The sequence below is a fragment of the Salmo salar genome, chromosome ssa08, assembly GCF_905237065.1.
Source record: "Salmo salar chromosome ssa08, Ssal_v3.1, whole genome shotgun sequence".
NCBI lineage: Eukaryota > Metazoa > Chordata > Actinopteri > Salmoniformes > Salmonidae > Salmo > Salmo salar.
Window position 1 is genome coordinate 24,877,566 of NC_059449.1, and position 20,193 is coordinate 24,897,758.

At 40.4% G+C, this 20,193-nt stretch overlaps 1 long non-coding RNA gene and 1 other non-coding gene across 2 annotated transcripts; one reads left to right on the top strand and one right to left on the bottom strand.

Moving 5' to 3' along the window:
* The first annotated feature begins 5,603 nt into the window (after positions 1-5,603).
* On the top strand, positions 5,604-5,675 carry trnae-cuc (transfer RNA glutamic acid (anticodon CUC)). The gene has a single exon. It is a non-coding gene; the product is annotated as a tRNA-Glu (tRNA).
* Positions 5,676-12,967: 7,292 nt separating this feature from the next.
* On the bottom strand, positions 12,968-16,910 carry LOC123744244 (uncharacterized). Its single transcript, XR_006770840.1, has 3 exons — positions 16,832-16,910; positions 15,726-15,905; positions 12,968-13,572 (listed from the first exon to the last, which is right to left on the bottom strand). It is a non-coding gene; the product is annotated as an uncharacterized lncRNA (long non-coding RNA).
* Between the last annotated feature and the right edge of the window lie 3,283 nt (positions 16,911-20,193).

Here is a 20,193-nt window from a genome sequence, read left to right on the forward strand (position 1 = left end):
TGTGGGAAAACCCATTCAAAACTATAGGAAAACAGAACTTTTCACACCGGCTCCTTTCCTTCGCAGGTCGTTTGTAAAATTAGAGAATACCTACTTCTCCAGGCACCACTTGGTAACTTGTGGATGAAACAGTGACATTTCAAAAGCTTTATTTAAATATGATTTGAAACACAGTAAATACCATCAAAACCACGTCCTAAAAAGCTTGTATATTTAGTTTTTTTATCACTTTGGTATTATTTTCACAAGTATGTGGTAAAATTCCACAACTCTTTAGTATGAAACTCACAACAGATCATCAAAAGGCTGTTTTTATTACTTTAAGCACATTTTCAATTGACTAAAGTACAAGACACAAAATCACACAGTAACTTTTTCACCAAAACCTAGTCAGTGTTTCATCTAGAAATACCTTTAATTTAAAAGTAATTGCCTTTCACAATGCAATTCTTCACAACACTTTTCATATGATTCTCTTCTCATTTGTTTTAATACATTTGACCATCCCTTAATCCAACTGTGCTTAATGGTTAACCACTTAACCGTTTGGTAAACCTGTAGATTTTTGTCTACTATCTATGGATTTTGATAACTACAGAAACAAAATGTGTGTTTGTAAAGTATAAACATCTAAATGACATGTATGATACATGATAACCATACAGAATGACTACTCGTTATTGCTAATTTGATTTCACAATTTGCTTGTATATTAAATTAAATGAGAAAAAAGATTCAATTTTATTTGGAACGGCAAGTCAGACAAAATGAAACGGGCATATTCATATAATGAATATGAATTCGGAGGGCAGAAATGATTAAATATTAAAGCATAAGACCTCTTACTCAAGGTTTCAGTCATGGAAAGGTTATACCTAAACCAGAACTGGTTCTCTAGCAGATTAGTAAGAATGTCTCACCCCATGTTCTAGAATGGCCTTTTCCCCTTTATTCAGATTATAACTTTTCATCTCCCCTCAAAAAAAGCTATTTTTAAAACAATCCATAGAAAGCTGTTTCGCAATTTCATTTTAATCCACCAGAAAATACAGAACAAATATTACAACACATATTATGGTTAAACTCAAATATACTAATTGATTTAAATATCTATATATATTTATGGAAAGAATGGTATAATCTTTGTAAATCATATCATAAATAGGACTGGTGGAGTTGTGTCACACATGCAGCTAACAAAAATATATAGAAATGTCTGCTCTACCCAAAATTACAACCAACTAATTGCAGCATTACCTCTAAAATGGAAGAGTCAAGTGGAAGGGGAGAGAGTAAGGAACTTGTCTGTCGGCATTAAAGACCAAAAATGGTTAAAGAAAATTCAAAAAAATACACAAGTGTACCAGTTACATTTAAGGACCAAAAGCTTTACAGCTCTGACATATAGATTGCAAACTAGTTGGGAAGAGATGTTCGACGTACCGATTCCATGGCACATGGTTTATGAACTTGTTAGCAGTTGATGTTACTCTTTAAAATGAATAACACAAACCCCAAAGCAAATCAGGGGGAGGAAAATCAGGTTTATTCAAAGAGGATAAATCATAGATGTTATGCTGAGAGGTAGACGGTCATTCTCCCCTGTCCTCATTGGTTCTCTCCAGTGATTCCCACATAGATAATTATTAGACATGACCAGCTCTTCCACACTGGTATCAGTCCCACATAGATAACTATTAGACATGACCAGCTCTTCCACTGGTATCAGTCCCATAGATAACTATTAGACATGACCAGCTCTTCCACTGGTATCAGTCCCATAGATAACTATTAGACATGACCAGCTCTTCCACACTGGTATCAGTCCCATAGATAACTATTAGACATGACCAGCTCTTCCACTGGTATCAGTCCCATAGATAACTATTAGACATGACCAGCTCTTCCACTGGTATCAGTCCCATAGATAACTATTAGACATGACCAGCTCTGGTATCAGTCCCATAGATAACTATTAGACATGACCAGCTCTGGTATCAGTCCCATAGATAACTATTAGACATGACCAGCTCTTCCACACTGGTATCAGTCCCATAGATAACTATTAGACATGACCAGCTCTTCCACTGGTATCAGTCCATAGATAACTATTAGACATGACCAGCTCTTCCACTGGTATCAGTCCCATAGATAACTATTAGACATGACCAGCTCTTCCACTGGTATCAGTCCCATAGATAACTATTAGACATGACCAGCTCTGGTATCAGTCCCATAGATAACTATTAGACATGACCAGCTCTTCCACTGGTATCAGTCCCATAGATAACTATTAGACATGACCAGCTCTTCCACTGGTATCAGTCCCATAGATAACTATTAGACATGACCAGCTCTTCCACTGGTATCAGTCCCATAGATAACTATTAGACATGACCAGCTCTTCCACTGGTATCAGTCCCATAGATAACTATTAGACATGACCAGCTCTGGTATCAGTCCCATAGATAACTATTAGACATGACCAGCTCTTCCACTGGTATCAGTCCCATAGATAACTATTAGACATGACCAGCTCTTCCACTGGTATCAGTCCCACAGATAACTGTTATAAATGATGTTCTGACAGTCTGCCGGTAGTGAGGAATTCTTCTTCTGGTCCACTGGTTTATAAGAACTTTTGTAATGAACACTTCATCAGTGATCTTGTATCATTTCAGGTACAGTCCTTGAATGGAAGGATATTGCCTCAGCTTCAGACGATAGATTCTCATAACCTGTAACGAAGGAAACAAAACAAAGGGAATGTAACATGTCCTGGTTTAAAGAGAAATTGATATTTCACATAGATTTCCCAGAGTAAGAATGTCCTGATTTTTCAGGAAACCGTTGGACATTTCCCCTAGATATCCCTAATATGACGACTGCGGTGTACAACATAGAAGCTTATCAGGTTCTGATCATCTTACTATGCTTCTTCACCCTGAGCTCCGAGCTGCAGTAAACTGCTCCGCTTCTCGCTCCACTCCAGCTCTGGTTCGCTCACATACTCTTGGTCGCGCTTTGCAGGTTTTTGGGCTACTTCTAAATTGCACCGTGGGCGTCGTGGCATTTCCTGGAGAGCAAGCAGGATTTTGTTCCAGACCTATTTTAAAGAGATAGCTCACCTAAAATGTACTAAAATCTAAATGTTTGTGTCCTTACCTTGAAAGCAGTCTATGGACAAGGAGACTGCAATCTATGATTTGGTCACCCACTGCCATCAACCATTAATATAAGTATTTCCTGTGCAGAGCATTCCCACTGACCTTCCTACTGTTTCTAGAGAACAGAGATCAATCTACTGACCTTCCTACTGTTTCTAGAGAACAGAGATCAATCTACTGACCTTCCTACTGTTTCTAGAGAACAGAAATCAATCTACTGACCTTCCTACTGTTTCTAGAGAGCAGAGATCAATCCCACTGACCTTCCTACTGTTTTTAGAGAACAGAAATCAATCTACTGACCTTCCTACTGTTTCTAGAGAACAGAGATCAATCTACTGACCTTCCTACTGTTTCTAGAGAGCAGAGATCAATCCCACTGACCTTCCTACTGTTTTTAGAGAACAGAGATCAATCTACTGACCTTCCTACTGTTTCTAGAGAACAGAAATTAATCTACTGACCTTCCTACTGTTTCTAGAGAGCAGAGATCAATCTACTGACCTTCCTACTGTTTCTAGAGAACAGAGATCAATCTACTGACCTTCCTACTGTTTCTAGAGAACAGAGATCAATCTACTGACCTTCCTACTGTTTCTAGAGAACAGAGATCAATCTACTGACCTTCCTACTGTTTCTAGAGAACAGAGATCAATCTACTGACCTTCCTACTGTTTCTAGAGAGCAGAGATCAATCTACTGACCTTCCTACTGTTTCTAGAGAACAGAAATCAATCTACTGACCTTCCTACTGTTTCTAGAGAACAGAAATCAATCTACTGACCTTCCTACTGTTTCTAGAGAACAGAGATCAATCTACTGACCTTCCTACTGTTTCTAGAGAACAGAGATCAATCTACTGACCTTCCTACTGTTTCTAGAGAACAGAGATCAATCTACTGACCTTCCCACTGTTTCTAGAGAACAGAGATCAATCTACTGACCTTCCTACTGTTTCTAGAGAACAGAAATCAATCCCACTGACCTTCCTACTGTTTCTAGAGAACAGAGATCAATCTACTGACCTTCCTACTGTTTCTAGAGAACAGAGATCAATCTACTGACCTTCCTACTGTTTCTAGAGAACAGAGATCAATCTACTGACCTTCCTACTGTTTCTAGAGAACAAGAATCAATCTACTGACCTTCCCACTGTTTCTAGATAACAGGAATCAATCCACTGACCTTCCCACTGTTTCTAGATAACAGGAATCAATCCACTGAGCTTCCTACTGTTTTCTCTATTTGCCTGTCTTGCTCTCTGATTTCATTTAATGTCTGAATAAAGTGTAAAACCACCTACAAAATTTGTTGAAAAAAATATTTGCATACTTTAAATTTCATCCCCCCCAAAATCTCAAAGTGACAAAGTTGTCGTATTTTGAGTGTTCATTTAATATTCAAAACATTCTGAATACACATTAACTGTGATTTGTTTCCATGTCAAAATAAGTAGAATTGCAGGAAATTCACTTTAAAACAGTACAATTTTCCTTGGGCAGCACCCCAAAATCTCACTCCAAGCTTTCTTCAAAGGTTGGCAGCCCTGAGTGTATAGGGAATAGGGTTCCATCCAGGACAGAGACTTTGTCACAGAGAGACGCATTAAAGTAATCATGATGATGGACAAATAGGTAGCTAAAAGTTATGACTGATGGACTCCATTTAGCTATTGGCATTGGCTCATTAGACAGACTGAGATAGACATATTAAATTTAACCTTTATTTAACTAACTAGATAGATAGATACTGTAAATATATATATATATATATATAGATAACATTAGATAGATAGACAGATAGATAGATGTGGCTTCTGTATGACAGTAGTGAACGTAATACAACACAGACCACCCTGCCTGTTGCCTCTGTAATGTTTGGTTGATGTTTGCTGTACATACCTGCCTGTTACCTCTGTAATGTGTGGTTGATGTTTGCTGTACATACCTGATTGTTGATGCAACACTTTGTCCTTGGCTCCTCCTGTCAACCCTACGTATCATCGAAAACCCACCTTCAGAGTTGTCTGTTTTGGCGACTTTTAGCGGTGGTTCCACCCGCCCAACCCTCTCCTGCCGCTGTTTCTGCATGCCAGTCGGTCTTTCATCAACATCAGAGTGGAACAGCTTGACTTTGAACTCCGAAGGACTAAAGGCCAGAGCTGGCTAGCTGTAAACCATACAGCTAACGTTAAAGTCTCCACAAGCATCACTGAACTTCCACTAAAGTGTGATTGTTTACCAGACAGAAAGCCTACAGTGCTGAAAGGTGGAGGCCGTACACACCGTTTTGGGATGTGTCATTGCAAAGATACTGATAACGTTTATCTGTGGTTATTGTTTTCTTTCAAAGAAAGAGCGACATGTTAAACTTACAGTTTTAACTCAGCGCTGAGTAATCAATACAAAAGTCAAACTGTTTTGATTCAAGTAGCTTTCCCTGGTGGTCTAGTGGTTAGGATTCGGCGCTCTCACCGCCGCGGCCCGGGTTCGATTCCCGGTCAGGGAACAAACTGTTTTTTAAATTAAAACAAGGCTCATATTTTAAACGCTACAAAGGAGTATGTAAATCCACATTTCATCAGTTTTATTTGAAAGCGAACGTCTTCCGTGTTATTTTCTGCTATCCTTGTGTCTGCCTCATGTCTTTGTTTCAATGTAGGCTACAGTTTTTAATGTTTGCTGTTTTTCTGTTTTAGATTTCTTTGTTGTTGTTTCTTGGTCTTAGGGTTTAAAAAAAAAAATGTTTCACTGTTGCGTGTTCAGACGCTGTGAAATGCTACCACGCCACAGTTTTGAAATCTTTGTACATTTTCCATGGTGGTGTCTAACTAAACCACAGATTGAACAATGAGACAGATATTTCACAGGATGTATAAATGTGAAGCATCCGGGTTGACGTTTCCACTCACTACCAAATATGGTAGTGAGAGGAAGCCCAGTGGCTGGCAGTGGGAAAAGATGGAGCTTCCATTGGAAACAACAGGCTGTGGTCCATCTTGGATTAGTTAGACACATCTTTGACTTAACAGTAGAAACTCTGGTAGTGTCTAACAGTAGAAACTCTTGCCCTCTCGTTTTTGCCTTCATTAACTACCTGTCTTATGTAACCATACCAACCGTAACCTATCATACTAAATGGAGTCTATCAGATTTACATACAGAATAACATGAAATGGTCTGAGACCAGGGAGGAGTGAGGGAGAGACATCAACCAGTACGGAGAAAAAATGTATGAAATGTATGCATTCACTACTGTAAGTCGCTCTGGATAAGAGCGTCTGCTAAATGACTAAAATGTAAATGTAACTAACCAAGCAGACTCCTGCTATAATAGCTAGGTTATTTATCATCAAATACTCCTCCCTGCTCCCCAGCCTGGTCTCAGACCATTTCATATTATTCTGCAAAGTACCTGTACCTTGGACTGGATCAAACCTGATTACATAGTACCTGTCTTGGACTGGATCAAATATGATTACATAGTACATGTCTTGGACTGGATCAAATATGATTACATAGTACCTGTCTTGGACTGGATCAAATATGATTACATAGTACCTGTCTTGGACTGGATCAAATATGATTACATAGTACATGTCTTGGACTGGATTAAATATGATTGCATAGTACCTGTCTTGGACTGTCTTGGACTGGATCAAATATGATTACATAGTACCTGTCTTGGACTGTCTTGGACTGGATCAAATATGATTACATAGTACCTGTCTTGGACTGGATCAAATATGATTACATAGTACATGTCTTGGACTGGATTAAATATGATTGCATAGTACCTGTCTTGGACTGGATCAAATATGATTACATAGTACATGTCTTGGACTGGATCAAATATGATTACATAGTACACGTCTTGGACTGGATCAAATATGATTACATAGTACATGTCTTGGACTGGATCAAATATGATTACATAGTACCTGTCTTGGGCTACATCAAACCGGGAAGAGAAGCTAGTTAAGCTAGCTACTGTTAGCTAGCTAGGCTAACTATGCTGCAGTGCATGCACTTTCTCACCCTAAAGTTACACATAACTCCATTCATAATATTAAGTAGCAGCCTGCCTGTTGGCTCTTGGTCGTTGTAGCCTATCCTTTACCATCTTCCTTTCATTAGATATCTACTAACTTCTGAATAGATATCTCCTAACATCTGATTAGATATCTCCTAACATCTGATTAGATAACTCCTAACTTCTGAATAGATATCTCCTAACTTCTGAATAGATAACTCCTAACTTCTGAATAGATATCTCCTAACTTCTGAATAGATATCTCCTAACATCTGATTAGATAACTTCTAACTTCTAAATAGATATCTCCTAACTTCTGAATAGATATCTCCTAACTTCTGATTAGATATCTCCTAACTTCTGAATAGATATCTCCTAACTTCTAAATAGATATCTCCTAACTTCTAAATAGATATCTCCTAACTTCTGATTAGATATCTCCTAACTTCTGATTAGATATCTCCTAACTTCTGATTAGATAACTCCTAACTTCTAAATAGATATCTCCTAACTTCTAAATAGATATCTCCTAACTTCTGATTAGATATCTCCTAACTTCTGATTAGATATCTCCTAACTTCTGATTAGATAACTCCTAACTTCTAAATAGATATCTCCTAACTTCTAAATAGATATCTCCTAACTTCTGATTAGATATCTCCTAACTTCTGATTAGATAACTCCTAACTTCTAAATAGATATCTCCTAACTTCTAAATAGATATCTCCTAACTTCTGATTAGATATCTCCTAACTTCTGAATAGATATCTCCTAACTTCTGAATAGATATCTCCTAACTTCTGAATAGATATCTCCTAACTTCTGCCACACATGAAGCTTTGATGACTTATGATTGGCCAATAACAAGCTGCACGCACCACGCTCCACTCTCATGAAAAGCAAGAGCAGCGGCATAAATTATACTATTTCTCTCTCTCTCTCTGTCTCTGTCTCTGTCTCTCTCTCTCTGTCTCTCTCTCTCTCTGTCTCTCTGTCTCTCTCTCTGTCTCTCTCTCTATCTCTCTATCTCTCTCTCTCTCTCTTGCAGCAGCAGCAGCAGTCGCATTCAGATCTTTATGGGCCCTTCCAGATAAGTCAGTTAAAATGACGCATACCCCTGACAATCAGACCCGTGACATTATTTAGAATTCTGGATTCATTGTTTCAAAATGGATTCATTGATTCAACGTTCTCAAACCGCCCTCTATCAGCCATTGTTATGAACGTTCTCTAACCGCCCTCTATCAGCCATTGTTATGAACGTTCTCAAACTGCTTCCTATCAGGCATTGTTATGAACGTTCTCAAACTGCCCTCTATCAGCCATTGTTATGAACGTTCTCAAACTGCCCTCTATCAGCCATTGTTATGAACGTTCTCAAACCGCCCTCGATCAGCCATTGTTATGAACGTTCTCTAACCGCCCTCTATCAGCCATTGTTATGAACGTTCTCTAACCGCCCTCTATCAGCCATTGTTATGAACGTTCTCAAACTGCCCTCTATCAGCCATTGTTATGAACGTTCTCAAACTGCCCTCTATCAGCCATTGTTATGAACGTTCTCAAACCGCCCTCGATCAGCCATTGTTATGAACGTTCTCAAACTGCCCTCTATCAGCCATTGTTATGAACGTTCTCTAGCCGCCCTCTATCAGCCATTGTTATGAACGTTCTCTAACCGCCCTCGATCAGCCATTGTTATGAACGTTCTCTAACCGCCCTCTATCAGCCATTGTTATGAACGTTCTCTAACCGCCCTCTATCAGCCATTGTTATGAACGTTCTCAAACTGCCCTCTATCAGCCATTGTTATGAACGTTCTCAAACTGCCCTCTATCAGCCATTGTTATGAACGTTCTCAAACCGCCCTCGATCAGCCATTGTTATGAATGTTCTCAAACCGCCCTCTATCCATAATGAAGCCCTAAAGTGGTGAGAAGCCCAGTCATTCTGGACAGAGGCCAACTACTGTTTAGTCTGAATTACACTATGGTGTCCTGGAAATACGTTGACATTACTAAAGTAGTCAAATATTTAGTAGGAAACAACTTTCCCAGAATTATCATGTTGTCAGATTTACTTTAGACAGATGGCAATGTTGTCATTAGCTAACAAAGTTTCTGTCAAAAAATAGCTAGCAATACTAACGTTAGCTAGCTAAAATCCAGTGGCCTCCCCTCAATCTTAACTAGCTAGCTAACTGCATCTAAAGTCAATCTGGTGACATCAAAATGATAACAAAAGGTTTTCCTACTAATTACTTGCCTCCTTTTGAATGTCATTGTATTTCCAAGCCACTGTAATGGACTTTCGATGAAAATCTTCATCAGCGCTTAATGACGATGCATTGAGTAGAATGCTCAGTCAGGCATCAGTCCAAAACAAAAATTCTAAACAATATTGTGATGAAACATACAACCCATGAATAAGTTCTGTCCTGTAATGAATAAGTTCTGTACTGTAATGAATAAGTTCTGTCCTGTAATGAATAAGTTCTGTACTGTAATGAATAAGTTCTGTCCTGTAATGAATAAGTTCTGTCCTGTAATGAATAAGTTCTGTACTGTAATGAATAAGTTCTGTCCTGTAATGAATAAGTTCTGTCCTGTAATGAATAAGTTCTGTACTGTAATGATTAAGTTCTCTACTGTAATTAATAAGTTCTCTACTGTAATGAATAAGTTCTCTACTGTAATGAATAAGTTCTGTACTGTAAAGAATAAGTTCTGTACTGTAATGAATAAGTTCTGTACTGTAATGAATAAGTTCTCTACTGTAATGAATAAGTTCTGTACTGTAATGAATAAGTTCTGTACTGTAATGAATAAGTTCTCTACTGTAATGAATAAGTTCTCTACTGTACTGAATAAGTTCTGTACTGTAATGAAAAAGTTCTGTACTGTAATGAATAAGTTCTGTACTGTAATAAGTTATATTGTAGTCACTTAAAGAAGAGAAAAGTTGTAAGGTTTTCATCAACAGTACTTCTAATCACAATAAAAACACAACAGGAAATTACTTGTACATTTTATTCTCTATCAGCCATAAACACACTGCAGCATTTTATTATTATACCATTTTAATAAACTAATACATGCCCTCGTAAATATTTATATATGTATAATGTCATATATGTATATAAATGCCGTCACCACGGAAACAGAATGCTGATTGGTTAAATTAAAAGCCGGACCGACCAGTCACAGTGAACTTCCACTAGTTTTGCATTTGTATCACTTTATTTTTTTTAAATATTATTTTTAAACGTCACTCACAGTAAGTAACCAGTGATATCAGTGAAGTAAATACATGACGTGGTAAATACATACAGTAGCTAATGACTGTGGTAAATACATACAGTAGCTAATGACTGTGGTAAATACATACAGTAATGCTCTGAGCTGTGAATGATGCCGTGTATACATACTTTCAACCTGCTTGACCACACCTCTAGTCAGGTGTGTCTCTGTCCCGTACCTGCCCTCATATACTTTCTACATGGGCCTTTCCCATTGGCTAGACATACAGAACCCAGCCTACATGGGGCTGACTGATTGGCTACAAATACTGTATTCTGCCTAGATGGGCCTTCCCATTGGCTAAACATACCATTTCCTGTGTCCTTGTGCCCAAAGCGTGGAGGTGCGTCCCCCTGACAGTCAGGAGTGCAACGTGGTTGTTGTGAAATAAAGTTCATTTTTCTCTGCTCATGTCATCAAATTCACACACAAACACACACAACCACTAACACCTGGTCCCACACTCTCAAGGGCCGATAAGTAATCAATAATCACATTGATAAATCAAACTAAGAACCATCTGAGAAGCTCTCATACCAACCTCGGGGCTGCGGCACAAATGGCACCCTATTCCCTATGTAGTAAACTACTTATAATCAGGACCCTATTCCCTATGTAGTGAACTACTTATGACCAGGGCCCTATTCCCTATGTAGTAAACTACTTATAATCAGGACCCTATTCCCTATGTAGTGAACTACTTATGACCAGGACCCTATTCCCTATGTAGTGAACTACTTATGACCTGGGCCCTACGGGTTCTGCATAGGGAATAGGATGCCATTAGTGACACAGACCTCTTCATATCAGAGGACTGTTTCTAAACGAGACAGTCATGATCACACCTTATCAACTTATTCACAGCGTATTCACCATTGGGAAAAAAAATAAAGGAATTTCCTAATAAAGGAAACGTCAAGTCTCCATAACAAATCAACAAACAAAAACTAGTTCCTTAAATCTAGATAGTGAACTGAACCAAAACTACAGAAGAAGAACTTCAAAAACAAGGAAAGAATTGAACCAATAACAGAGAAGACTGCTGCTTTTACCAACCACTCCCTTCATAGCAGCAATTCAGGTCTGACACACACACACACACACACACACACACGCATACACACACGCGTCAAACAATGAGATGAGGTTGGAAATGTCAAAAACCATAGAGAGATATACCAAGAGAGAGTTTAAAAGACAAGAAGATAGATAGATAGATAGATAGATAGATAGATAGATAGATAGATAGATAGATAGATAGATAGATAGATAGATAGATAGATAGATAGATAGATAGATAGATAGATAGATAGATAGATAGATAGATAGATAGATAGATAGATAGATAGATAGATAGATAGATAGATAGATAGATAGATGATAGATAGATAGATAGATAGATAGATAGATAGATAGATAGATAGATAGATAGATAGATAGATAGATAGATAGATAGATAGATAGATAGATAGATAGATAGATAGATAGATAGATAGATAGATAGATAGATAGATAGATAGATAGATAGAGACTGAGAGATAAAGAGACAGAAAGAGAGCGGGACAGAGAGAGAGATACAGAGAGAGACAGAGAGAGAGACAGAGAGACAGAGAGACAGAGAGAGAGAGAGACAGAGAGACAGAGAGACAGAGAGAGAGAGACAGAGAGAGAGATAGATAGAGACAGAGAGAGAGATAGATAGAGACACACAGAGAGAGAGAGAGAGAGAGAGAGAGAGAGAGAGAGAGACAGCGAGACAGAGAGAGAGACAGAGAGAGAGAGAGAGAGAGAGAGACAGAGAGACAGAGACAGAGAGACAGAGAGAGAGAGACAGAGAGACAGAGACAGAGAGACAGAGACAGAGAGACAGAGAGACAGAGAGAGAGAGAAGGATCAAGGCTATATATTATTAACCATATCTCAGCTATGATCGTCACCAGCTAACCAACCAGTCATGCCTACTCTACCTGGTAATGGAGGGGACTAATAAGGTTGCCTAGGTTACGGGTGACAAAAGTTTTTTTAAACCACATATTTAGATATAGCTACTTTCTGAAGACAGGTAGAACAAGAACACTAAACACTCCAGCAGCAGCAGGAAGCAGGAAGCAGGAAGCAAGGATTGGGGTTAAGGGTTGCTACAAGTGACATCGTGATATCTGACCTTTTTAAAAGAAAGGTCAATATGAGGAAGAGGAAGTGCTGTAGTTTTCATGTCGTAGTAAGAATAACTAAGAACTGTAGTACCAGTGATAGGTAGTCCTGTGAGGTGTTACAGTAGTACCAGTGACAGGTAGTCCTGTGAGATGTTACAGTAGTACCAGTGACAGGTAGTGCTGTGAGGTGTTACAGTAGTACCAGTGACAGGTAGTGCTGTGAGGTGTTACAGTAGTACCAGTGACAGGTAGTCCTGTGAGATGTTACAGTAGTACCAGTGACAGGTAGTCCTGTGAGATGTATATCATAGCGTCTGTTAGTCCAACCACCTACTCTAGCAGTACAACACATATATGACTAATGTCTGTCTGTGTTCTACCACAGCATCAAGATCCAATACGTACAGAAAACAAACATGGAAAAACACTCTTTGGTCACAAAAAAAAAAAATGCAAAAGGAAAAAAACACACAAAGAAGAAAAGAAAAAGAAAGAAAGAAAAGAAGTGAATAAGCAGGTTAATTAAGACCAAACAGTAGTGATTGTTGAAACAGGAAGACGGTGGAGGACTGAGGTGCACTCTGGGATTGCATGTGCCTGATGCATAGGATTGGTGGATCATCAGGGAAAGGGGCGGGGTCAGAGGCCGAACAGGAAACTAGCGAGGCGAGAAAGGAGGCCTGTTATTCCTTTTTCTCCCCTCTTCCTCCTCATCCCCTCCTCCCCATCCTCCTCCTCTTCCTCCTCCTTCTAACAGTAGAGGTGGATGAGGTGATGAAGGTGCTGCTGGAGGACGTGGAGTCAGGACCCCTCAGAGGGCTCATCTAGTCGCTCCAAGAGAACCTACTTCCTGTTACCACAGGCTCCTCCCCCCTCACTACTGTCCGTCTCTGGGTACGCCCCTTACACATCTTGGCCCTGAGGGAGGAGGGGGTGGAGAAGAGAGGTAGAGAGAGTGAGAAGAGAGAAGAGAGGGAGGAGAGAGGAGAGGTAGAGAGAGGGAGAAGAGAGGGAGAAAAGGGGGAGGGGGAGGAGAAGGAGTGGGAGGAGAAGAGAGTAGAGAGAGAGAAAGATGGAGAGAAAAAGGAGGACAGAGAGAGAGCGTAGAGTAGAAGGCAGAGGGAGATGAGAGACAGAGAGAGAGGGGAGACAGAGAGAGACAGCGCGAGAGGGGAGACAGAGAGAGCGAGATGGGAGACAGGGTGATTAGTACCTCTGATAATCAAACTAAAAGCATGGATAGTAAACAACAGCAAAGGGAAGAAAGGCCAAAACGGACGACAACGTAGGAAGTAAAAAGAGAATGTTAGAAGGAAAGAGATTGTGACAATTCAACAGTTACCATGGTTCCTTCACACCACATTGTGACAATTCAACAGTTACCATGGATCCTTCACACCACATTGTGACAATTCAACAGTTACCATGGTTCCTTCACACCACATTGTGACAGTTCAACAGTTACCATGGTTCCTTCACACCACATTGTGACAGTTCAACAGTTACCATGGATCCTTCACACCACATTGTGACAGTTCAACAGTTACCATGGTTCCTTCACACCACATTGTGACAGTTCAACAGTTATCATGGATCCTTCACACCACATTGTGACAGTTCAACAGTTACCATGGTTCCTTCACACCACATTGTGACAGTTCAACAGTTACCATGGATCCTTCACACCACATTGTGACAATTCAACAGTTACCATGGTTCCTTCACACCACATTGTGACAGTTCAACAGTTACCATGGATCCTTCACACCACATTGTGACAGTTCAACAGTTACCATGGATCCTTCACACCACATTGTGACAGTTCAACAGTTACCATGGTTCCTTCACACCACATTGTGACAGTTCAACAGTTACCATGGATCCTTCACACCACATTGTGACAATTCAACAGTTACCATGGTTCCTTCACACCACATTGTGACAGTTCAACAGTTACCATGGATCCTTCACACCACATTGTGACAGTTCAACAGTTACCATGGTTCCTTCACACCACATTGTGACAGTTCAACAGTTACCATGGTTCCTTCACACCACATTGTGACAGTTCAACAGTTACCATGGTTCCTTCACACCACATTGTGACAGTTCAACAGTTACCATGGTTCCTTCACACCACATTGTGACAATTCAACAGTTACCATGGTAACTTCACACCACATTGTGACAATTCAACAGTTACCATGGTAACTTCACCTCCATGGTTCCTTCAAACCATATTGACTGGAGATTCTCCTTTGTTAGTCAACACTCACACACACACACACACACACACACACACACACACACACACACACACACACACACACACACACACACACACACACACACACACACACACACACACACACACACACACACACACACAATTACAACAAAACACACACATACATATACACTTGAAACAAAAACACAGACGCACGCACACACGCAACAAAAACACCAACACCAACACCAACACCAACACCCACACCCACACCCACACACCCACACCCACACACACCTCCTGATGACAGATCCGTCGTCCTTGACCGTCTCTCTCTCCTCCACTAGAGATCTGCTCTGATAACCCCCCCCCCCCCATGTACCCCAGAGACTGAGAGAGATGGAGGGAGAGATGGAGGGAGAGATGGAGGGGAGAGATGGAGGGGAGAGATGGAGGGAGAGATGGAGGGGAGAGATGGAGGGGAGAGATGGAGGGGAGAGATGGAGGGAGAGATGGAGGGGAGAGATGGAGGGAGAGATGGAGGGAGAGATGGAGGGGAGAGATGGAGGGAGAGATGGAGGGAGAGATGGAGGGAGAGATGGAGGGGAGAGATGGAGGGGAGAGATGGAGGGAGAGATGGAGGGGAGAGATGGAGGGGAGAGATGGAGGGAGAGATGGAGGGAGAGATGGAGGGGAGAGATGGAGGGAGAGATGGAGGGAGAGATGGAGGGGAGAGATGGAGGGGAGAGATGGAGGGGAGAGATGGAGGGAGAGATTGAGGGAGAGATAGAGGGAGAGATGGAGGGGAGAGATGGCTATTCTGATTGGCTGGTTGGAGGCTGACCTGTGTGAAGTCGTCCCGGGCCGTGGGGAGGTCAGAGGTCAGGGTGGGGTCACCGTGGTGCGTCTCGGTCCAATCCCCCTCCACCACCACCGCGTTCCGCTCCACACGGCTGACCTCGCGACCTTCAGCTGATTCCTCCTCACCCCACACTGAGTCAGAGTCACGCTCAGAAAATGTCACCTAGAAGGGACAGGAAGGAAAGATTGCAATAACATAAAATACAATATGTAATTGATCTTGTGTGGTTAAATCCCACTGGGGCCACCCATAATTAAACTGTAAGTGGCTTAGGATAAAAGTGTCTGTTAAACGGAATATATTATTATTATGAAAAGATACATCAGGTATATTCTGGTATGAACAATTCAAACCACACCAGGGGGTTGGGCACAATTCCATTTCAATTCCAGTCTGTTCAGAAAGGAAAACTAACTCCAATTCCACATTGTCCTCATTGAAAAGCATTGAAGAGAACAGGAAATGGAAATGGAATTACAGTGAACTTCTTGAATTGCGTGGAATGGCGAACATCCATAAAGATAAGTAGAATTCAGATATGACGTCATTGTTTTAGTACTGTCCAATTCGTTTTGAAACTACGGAGCGCGATATGGTTGAATGTACCAATAAAGCAGTACAATCGATTTTTTTCTTCTTCACATTTCCAGCATGTTGAAACTAAAAGTGGGATCATGTAGTTGCTTATACAGGAAAAGAGAAGCAACACAGAGAACTGTAGCTGTTTATACAGGAAAAGAGAAGCAACACAGAGAACTGTAGCTGTTTATACAGGAAAAGAGAAGCAACACAGAGAACTGTAGCTGTTTATACAGGAAAAGAGAAGCAACACAGAGAACTGTAGCTGTTTATACAGGAAAAGAGAAGCAACACAGAGAACTGTAGCTGTTTATACAGGAAAAGAGAAGCAACACAGAGAACTGTAGCTGTTTATACAGGAAAAGAGAAGCAACACAGAGAACTGTAGCTGTAATAAATGGGGGCTGTCATCTTTATCCACCTCCGCTATTGAACTGGTATTGACCCCAACCCTGACAAACACATATACACACCCTCACCTCTGGGGGGGCACCCAGCTCCACCCTCACCTCTGAGTGATCTCTGTGGCTCCTCAGCACGGTCCTCTCGACCACTCTGGAGTATCCGTCCCCCTCCTCCCCTGGGGGGCACCCCCTCCACCCTCACCTCCTCCCTCTGCGACCCCTCACTCGACATCACCTGGCGGTTCACCTTACGAGTAACCTGGATGGAGAGGGCAAAAGTCACAGAACAGGTTAGGGTAAGTCACACACACAGATACACACACACACACACACACACACACACACACACACACACACACACACACTGGCTATAACCAAATGATCATCTTATTTAGTAAGTTTTGAGGGAAAGTGACAGTAGACATTTCACAACAGGTAGTTAGTTCTCTTTAACTGCCAATATGTCATACTAATGTCAGCCGTTCCTGTAGTATAAACTCCTTGAACACTATTGTGGAAGAAAATTGTGTTTTTAGACTTTCTGACAACCAGGACAAGGTTGAAAAATATATATATATATAAATAGTGAAAGTACAGATACCCCCAAAAAACGACTTAAGTAGTACTTTAAAGTATTTTTACTTGAGTGCTTTACACCACTGCCCAGGAATAGGATTGTGAAAACACAGATGTAATGACTAAATGACAGGAACCAAACATTGTCTTAATTTCAACGTATGATTACCTTTCTGACCACCGTGTGTCCATGTTGATCTGTGTAATGCTCCTCTGTCACGGTCTGAGGAGGGATGTCTGTCATCTCATCCTGCTGTAGAGAGAGAGAGACACACAGTCAGCACTGAGGCCTGTTATTACACTGATTCACCACAGGGGGCGCTGAGGCCTGTTATTACACTGATTTACCACAGGGGGCGCTGAGGCCTGTTATTACAATGATTCACCACAGGGGGCGCTGAGGCCTGTTATTACAATGATTCCCCACATGGGGCGCTGTTCCCTATATAGTTTATATGACACCAATAGATGTCCCCTATAGGCCCTAGTCTAAAGTAGTACACTACATAGAGCATAGGGTTCCATTTGGGACTCACTTGAGACTGCACAGGTCATATTCATGAGGAAACACAACAGGAAAACGTTTTAAAATGTTTTGCAACGGAAAATGAAAATTAGCGGGGTTTTTTCCATTTCAACACAGCAACCCAACCCAACACAGCATCTCAACACAGCATCTCAACACAGCATCTCAACACAGCATCCCAACACAGCATCCCAACACAGCATCCCAACACAGCATCTCAACACAGCATCTCAACACAGCATCCCAACACAGCATCCCAACACAGCATCCCAACACAGCAACCCAACCCAACACAGCATCTCAACACAGCATCCCAACACAGCATCTCAACACAGCATCCCAACACAAGATCCCAACACAGCATCCCAACACAGCATCTCAACACAGCATCCCAACACAGCATCCCAGCACAGCATTCCAACACAGCAAAAATGAAACAAAGAGATTGTTACAACACTAGTAAGACTCCAGCGTGAAAAGTTAAATATACACGAAATACACGCATCACTGGGTCAGATATAACAATTCTGTCGGTCAGTACAGAATACACACATTTCATACTGGACTAACAACCACTGGATCAGACAAAGGTCTCCCATTCATTAAACAAAAGAGAGGAAATCCCATCATGCTGTTTGTTTTAAACAATCCCCATCCGCAAAATAAGTTTCAAACTTTCTCCTCAGACCACACAGAGACCCCAATAGGGGCCACATCCCTACATGCTGAAGCATCAAGCCAGACCACACGTCCTCCCAGGAGGGCTTCCTCTCTGTGGGGAAGGTACCTGGATGATAACCCTCCTCCGTACTACTCTGGAGGTCAGGAACTCCTCCTCATCAGAAGTCATCTCACCCACCTCCACAGCTACCTCCTGGTTTCGGGGCAGCACAGGTGCATTGTGGGTCATTACATGCCATTGGATGGTTCTAAAATGGCTTCCTATTCCCTATATAGTGCAATACTTTTGAGGTCCCTATTTTCTAGGTCCTTTTGGGCTTCGGTCATAAGCGGTGCACTATATGGGGAATAGGGTGCCATTTGGGATGCAGACATTTTGTTTTGTTGGTGAGCAAAGCAAAAGGAAGTGTTGATGATGTCATGGTGTGCCTTCCTTTAGTTTCCTTATTTGAATGAAGTGGTTGAAGGAAGCTTTGAATGTTTTTTTTTTGGGGGGGGGGGGTTGTTTTCAAAACTACAAAGTACAACAAAATGTGCTGAAACTGGGAGCTTCATACCACTCCATATCATGCAAAGCAACATAGAGTAGAAAACTAGATTTTGATTGGCTAAATAGCAACAGAATGTGGTTCTGGTCTATTCTCAGTAAAGGACACAGCTGATCAAATATGAGGAAAGCATCAAGATGTGAAGCAGATGGAAAGACAACCAGAACCGTAAGGCTATATAAATAAATAAAGACCGTAGAACACTCTCTATATAGATAAATAAAGACCGTAGAACACTCTCTATATAAATAAATAAAGACCGTAGAACACTCTCTATATAGATAAATAAAGACCATAGAACACTCTCTATATAAATAAATAAAGACCGTAGAACACTCTCTATATAAATAAATAAAGACCGTAGAACACTCTCTATATAAATAAATAAAGACCGTAGAACACTCTCTATATAGATAAATAAAGACCGTAGAACACTCTCTATATAAATAAATAAAGACTGTAGAACACTCTCTATATAGATAAATAAAGACCGTAGAACACTCTCTATATAAATAAATAAAGACCGTAGAACACTCTCTATATAAATAAATAAAGACCGTAGAACACTCTCTATATAAATAAATAAAGACCGTAGAACACTCTCTATATAAATAAATAAAGACCGTAGAACACTCTCTATATAAATAAATAAAGTCAGTAGAACACTCTCTATATAAATAAATAAAGACCGTAGAACACTCTCTATATAGATAAATAAAGACCGTAGAACACTCTCTATATAAATAAATAAAGACCGTAGAACACTCTCTATATAAATAAATAAAGACCGTAGAACACTCTCTATATAAATAAATAAAGACCGTAGAACACTCTCTATATAAATAAATAAAGACTGTAGAACACTCTCTATATAAATAAATAAAGACAGTAGAACACTCTCTATATAGATAAATAAAGACCGTAGAACACTCTCTATATAAATAAATAAAGACAGTAGAACACTCTCTATATAAATAAATAAAGACTGTAGAACACTCTCTATATAAATAAATAAAGACAGTAGAACACTCTCTATATAAATAAATAAAGACAGTAGAACACTCTCTATATAAATAAATAAAGACCGTAGAACACTCTCTATATAAATGAATAAAGACCGTAGAACACTCTCTATA